Source organism: Trachymyrmex septentrionalis, unplaced genomic scaffold (assembly GCF_001594115.1).
Source record: "Trachymyrmex septentrionalis isolate Tsep2-gDNA-1 unplaced genomic scaffold, Tsep1.0 scaffold35, whole genome shotgun sequence".
Classification (NCBI taxonomy): Eukaryota; Metazoa; Arthropoda; class Insecta; order Hymenoptera; family Formicidae; genus Trachymyrmex; species Trachymyrmex septentrionalis.
In genome coordinates this window covers 848495-855455 of record NW_017305514.1, presented here as the reverse complement: position 1 = coordinate 855455, position 6961 = coordinate 848495, and positions in this window count along the sequence as shown.

Genomic DNA, 6961 nt, shown 5'->3' with positions numbered 1-6961 from the left:
AATATTATTATATTTCGCATTACAACTACTGCTAATATTAAACATAGCCATATATATATATGAATATACGTAAATATTGTATGTACATATATATATGTGCGTCAAATATTCTAAACAAGCAAATATCAATCAGGGTATGATTATATTGTACAATTACAATTATAAAAAAATTATATCAAATAATTCGTAATGTATAACACAATATATCGTATACAACTGGCGTGTCCGAATCATAAGAAGTTCCGTTGAAAACAATAAGAAGGTTTTCCGACACTTTTATTACGGCGGCGGTTCAGGCGCCGTGAAAAATGAAGGCATCAACGCGGTAGAGCAGTATGGCGCAGAAAAATATTTCAAAATGTCGACGTCGGTATCAAAGAGCGTTTAAGACTGCTTAATTCTCCTCACTTGGAGACGGTAACGGCAGCTGCTGAGGCAGATATGCTGCGCAGAAAACGCTGACAACCCTTTACTAATGTTCGCAATTCCTTATTCCGCGGAGATCATTTATAAAATGCCACGAGCTACTTGTCCACCGAGATCCCAGGATAATTTGTTTGGAATTTGGTCTGGAGATTACAGAAAGTGTAACGCCTTGATTAATACCGCGACGAGATTCGAGAGGTGAATCGAGACTGGATTATGAAGAGTTCTCTTGCGGTGAGCATCGATTATGCATGGCACGCTTGATTTGTCTATCTCTTCTTTCCGCTCTTTTTTCTCTTTAACTCTTCCTGTTCCTCTTTAACCGTAATTCAGTTTCGTTGTCAAGCTGAAGACTACATCATGCTTCGCGACGAAGTCCGATTTCGTTAAAAAATTGGTCATATCTCTTCTAACGTTATGCAATGTAAAAAAATGGATATAGCTGATAAAACGATTTTCTACAAAGAGTACAGAAAATAATATGATGGGACTCATGTTCAGAACAGTGGAATTTCTCTTGCGTCAGAAAATTACTGTAATTTTAATACAGATGATATACCATTTCATCGATATCCGCTTAGAAGATCGTTCGGCTTGCGATCTGCTCGTAGGGCTCTCCTACGCACCGTATACTTTATGGCCCGGAAAATTGAAATTTTACTCCGGTATAACATTACGGAAATGTGGTGCTACATTTGAAAATTGTTACGCTATTCACTGAACCATTAAACGTCGTACGGCAAGTCAATTAAGGGAATTTCCCCAATCTAACTTATTTTCAATTCACAGGAAATATAATCCAGCCACACATCTGCCGTAAAAAAAACAGTCAATGTTTTCGCTTCCGTGAAGCTTGTATAATTCCTTCAAAAAATCTCGATAAAAATTATATTCTCTCACGTCACTAAAAAGTTCAGGAATCCCTAGAACCGGTTACTGAAATATCTATATCTTTCTTTTTATTAATCTCTTCAGGCATGTGCGCATATAAACATATATACGTGGACAGAGACGTGTTGGTTTTGTGAATCTTGCATTGTGCGATATAGATGGGTGGACAGGTCAGGCTATGGTATCCACTGAAAAAAAACCCAATCCCGATCGTCTCGCGAATAAACGCATCTCTGTGAATAATCTTTTCTATCTTCTCAGGAATTTAAAGATGCAAAATCGCTTCTGTGTAGATACTCGTGCACTTACTGCGAGCCGCGCGATACTTCGTAACAAATAAAGTGCACGGACTCGGCAACAACGGCAGATTGTAAGCAGACACCTAATTCAGAATTAGCTTAACGCCTCTGGATTTCTTTGTAATCCGATTCCCCGGTATTAGGCTCTTTGAAACGCTTCGCATCATATATATATATGTCATCTCATATATCCCAGACGAAAAGGTAAATTTCTCATCTGGATAATTCGTTAAAAAATCAACTCGATTCTTTGGACGAGTTGCATTTGCAATACTAAATCAATACATGTTGCAGAGAGGATCGAAGCAATTCGAAAAATATTAAATGTCCATTTTGCAAATGCAACAGAATACAAATTTTACATTTTCAATACAAAATGCCTACGTAAGTCCCGCGATGCATAAATTATATATTCATAAGGCGATAAGATATAATTTGCAAACAGTTGGAGTGTACTCAAATTAATTCCACTTACTTTGAAATATAACAAACGAAGTTGCAAATGTTTCGACTCTGAATTTGAGTGCTCTTCAATACAGAAATCAGGTACAAACTAATTTACGCCTAAGAACCGCGGAAACTTAGGCACGTTACTTGTATTAAATTTATTCTTGAAGCTTCCCCCCCCCCCCCCAATAAAACTATTAACTTTATTTAATTTACTTTATACATTTTTTAATTGTGCAGCTTATTCGAATTTTCAATATCGCGACTTCAGATGATTGAAAAATATCTAATATCCTTAGCATCGTGGTTTATTGTGCGGCAAATATGATAGAACCGTCACGAAAGAAAACGAGAAACTGGACGGAGCAAAGCCACCCCGGGCTACCAGCGAGTATTGAAATATTTCCGACGGAATTCCCATAAAACGCAGTTGGGATACGAATGAATGAACGGTCTGCGTCCTACCGCGGCCGCCATCGTCGCCGGGGATTCATAATTCTTTCGGGAAACTTTTTACTATCATTTTCCACCTGCCGATCGCCATTCTCACCTGAAATAAAGGCCGCCGATGGCGTACACGAGCTATTGTTCGTCGATGTCGAAACACTTATTGATCCATCGATGCAGACGACGGTTTATCGATAGGTCAACCTTTGCTACTTGCATCCGCCCGTGTATCGGCATCAACTGTGTCTACGTGCAACAATCTGCAGCGTGACGTTCCATATTTATGTTAGCACCTAGCTGATGGTTTGCGCGCAGTAATTTGTTAGCGCGATGACAAGAGAGAGAGAGAGAGAGAGAGAGAGAGAGAGAGAGAGAGACTGCCTGCGAGCGTTTCGTCCAAGCTCGCGGCGTAAAGTTAGGCCGGTGTCACGGAGCTGTAACTTTTCCGAAACTGATGTTCCTCGGACGTTCTTTTTCCGTCGCGTGAAGAAGGTCGCGTCCCAGTTTCCGCGAGAGTAACGAACGCGCTCGGAAAAGACTCTCGTTAATTTATTCAAAACGTAATCGAGTTTCCGGAAACGAAGTTCGGTGACTTGTTACACGGGAATACTTGCCCCGAAACGAAGTTCCGAGCGACTCCAGGAGATTCGTTCGGAGTTTTTACATTTCTCAGAAAACTGCTTGATATTACAGAGCGCCCGTCACCGGAAATAAATCGTAGAACGTAAATAGAATTGCAGGCCGCGGCGCGTTAGCCCATATTTTGCCCATTTAACGTTAAACCGCTGTCGCGTCGTCCGCGCTGATCAATCATAAAAGTACACTATTAAATATTAAAGGATTAAAGTTGAACAAATTTAATTCTTTAATAATACTTTGTCATTTTTAATTTTTAAATATATCAAAATGTATTATTTTAATTCAAAACATTTGGTTAAGAAAACAACCGCAGCCATTCAAACCATTTCTGTGGTTAAATCGCTTAATTTCAAAGTAAACAGCGTTTCTTAATGCATTTAGTAAATAATAAACTAAAATCGAAATAAATTAATGTATTTCTTAAGTAAAAAATGTTTGACTTCATAGTTTTAGTTAAATTAACTATATATTGTGTAGAAGCGGTAACCTCTTATACGGTGATTAAAAATAACTTAAATTGAGTGTAATTTAACATTATGAGTATTTAAGGATGTATCAGGTGTATAGTCTCTGAAATAAAGTGCAAAAAGTTATTGGAATTGTAAATTTATACTTTTCGTATAAAAATAAATGTTATACATACACATATAAAACAGTTTGCTAAGATCAATATTTATATTTAGCAATACAATTTTATAGCTTAAATAAAAATTTTTTACACTTTATCACTATATAAAAAAAAAAAGAAAACCTTCGACTTCTTATTGAAATAATTCTTTATTCTAAATCGCTGCCAAATTTTTTGTATTATTTTCAAATACAATATAGAAAAATGTGTAATTTTTTCATAAACTTTTCAGCTTATTTTTTACAAAAATAAATGTAATACAAAAATAAATGTAATACATCCTTAACAATGCATATACGGAATTACAAAACTGTTACGCTCACCGAAAAAGATTTTCGCGCAATCGTTTCCCTAAATCTTTACAAATGGTTTGTATAACACAATCGGAACGGCCAGCTGTGGCCAATTTATTCGACGATACCTCGCAGATAGCCTGAGCCTTCGATTTTTATCGGATTCTGTGGTCTTGTCCGATGATTGCAGTTTTAATCAATGCGCGATGTAACATCTGTCAGCAAAACAACTGCGTGCGTGCCGCACCGGTGTGAACGAGCGAATCGACTCTCGATTACGATAATCGCATTGATTGTTTACAAGTCAAACTCCGAACGGCAGTAATTAATTCGATTTGAAATCGGAAGATCCGCAAATTGTGAGCGTGCAAAAAAACACGCGCGATTGTTAAACGATCGAAACATCAGGCGCCGTAAAATGAACGATAATGTAATCAGTGTGCGAAAATCAAACGAAAAATACGACAGATTTGCCAAATACGCGCCGTGTTTTGCCAAGATTGGAAATTCCAAGCGTAAAATGACTGATGCTCCAATTATCGATTTGTGCAGTGCAACGAACACGGGAATTTTGTTCATTCGTGAACTGTTTCCGCATTCGTTGTTAACGAGTCATCACGGTACACTTGAGTTCGATCATTTCCCATCTCCCATCGCGACATCTTCTCTCGGTGTCAAACGTAAATTTTTCTCGTTAAATCAAAATTTCCTCGTTAATGTCGATACCGTGAGTATAAGTATTACGATTGCGTATGAATATCTATGCGATCTTTATAGCGAGAGCCGTGCTTTGGTACACGCAGGATGTTCCTTCGTCTGATTTCACCGAGAATATTCCCGTATTCGTCGGCAAGTAATACTCTCATCACGAGGAGCCCGCGATGTAATTTTCCTGTATGATTTATGGCGGCTATAATGACCGAACGAAGGTCACGATCTCCCGACGAGATCTTCTGGAATCGATCGAAGTCTAACGCACGTATACCTGTGCTTTCGGATTAACGCAAGCTAGGAAAGTATTCTTTACTTATTTCTTGTGGCCTAAATTGTTTGTAATATTGCACATCTTTTGCAAGTAAGTTTAAAGTGATCATAATAATTTCCTTGACTTTCACTCGAGTTAACTCTCCGGATTTGACGTAGATCCATTGGACTCAATCAACTGTAAATCTTTTTGTCAAAAATATCAAACTCAATTTTTTACGTTACATCTACAAATTTAAAATATTCTTATTAAATTACAGAAAGAATAATTTTACTGGGGTGTTTAAACATTTAGCTATTTAGATGCATTCGAATAGTTTTGTTGGATCATCAAAATAATTACGTAAGAAACTCAAGCATGATGAACAGTGCTGCAAGTTTTGCTATTTTAGCAACCACTCATAATTTTTTTTCAGATTTGTATACTGTTTCAGATACTTCAGCAAAACCGTTCCCTCCGTGCAATATTTATTTTTTTGTCATTTTGATTTCTTGAAATTAATAATTTATAATTAATACTTTTTAATTAACATAAATTAAGCTACTTGGATATATCCGAAAATAGTTTCGTTGAACCATCAAAATAATTACGTAAGAAACTGAAGCATGATAAATAGGGCTGCAAAAAGTTTTTAACAACCACTCGGACGTTCTACATAATTATTTTGACAGGTCAATCAAATTTTTTTCAGATTTGTATGCTGCGATTTCAGGTACTTCAGCGAAACCGTTCTCTCCGTGTAATATTCATTTTTTATGTCATTTTGACTTCGTGAAATTATATAATTAGTGCTTTTCAATTAACATAAATTAAATGTATCTTACAAATCCAGCATTAATAATTGTGTTACAGATTATAGCGTCAACTTTAGAGAGTTCTCAGTAAATCTGCTCAGCAGCTCAATTTTACCCGACGCATCGGATAATCTGTTGTGTTACATCCCAAGCGTACTCAACAAAAGGCCAATCTCATCTTTAAAGTCGCTGTAAATCATACACGACGAAGTAACAATCCAGCTCGCGTACTCGTTAACGCGCACGTGTGTGTGTGTGTGTGTGTGATATTCGCAGCCGAAGGAAACGTGCTTACGTTAAACAACTCCGTCTAGGATAGCGTCTACCACTCCGCGTTTAGCCTCACGGGCGTCAGGTATTTCGCTACCGCTTACCTGTCCAGCCAGTTTTTGTCGGTCAGGTCAGGTTTGTTCGAGCTCTGGCATGAACGGACGGACTAGCGTCGTTGTTACCATTGTGCTAGCTCGGCGAAATTGAATTCATCAAGGCGTCGACCAGCATCGACGTCGATTCAGGTCGTTTGTATCAAATGGCGATATCCCAATCAAAGCTGATAACGGTCAATAACCAGCCAAAGCGAGGCAAGATCTTACGTGTTGGATACGATCAGGCTGATTATACCGGGCGGAGGCAGCGGACTGGGAAACGAGATAATGCGCGCCGCGCACGATTTCCGACTACGTTGTTCCGTGGCGAACTGACTTTCACTTGTTGCTCTCGAGCAGCATCTCTCTTTCAAGAATCGCTTCGGCCCTCGCATGTCGTCGTGATCATGATGTAAGAATATAAAGTGTATGTACTGTTGCGCATAATGGCTGCAAAATATTAGAAAAGAACTTAAAGAAATAACTAATCAAATGTTTGCCAACACGAATGAATGAAAAAGGTTCATATTTGATTAAAACGGGTTTTGGTTTCTGCAATGAAAAAAAAGTGTGTTGCATTAAACACTGGAATTCTGGTTGGACAAATTATCATTTTTTGGTCGAATCTATTTTAAGCTAACAATTCTAATTGATATGAGAATCTACTGGTTCGTTCATTTTTAATCAGAAATTTATCTCAGTGTAATAATATTTTTTCCGAAATCTTTTATGTATATATATGTATAT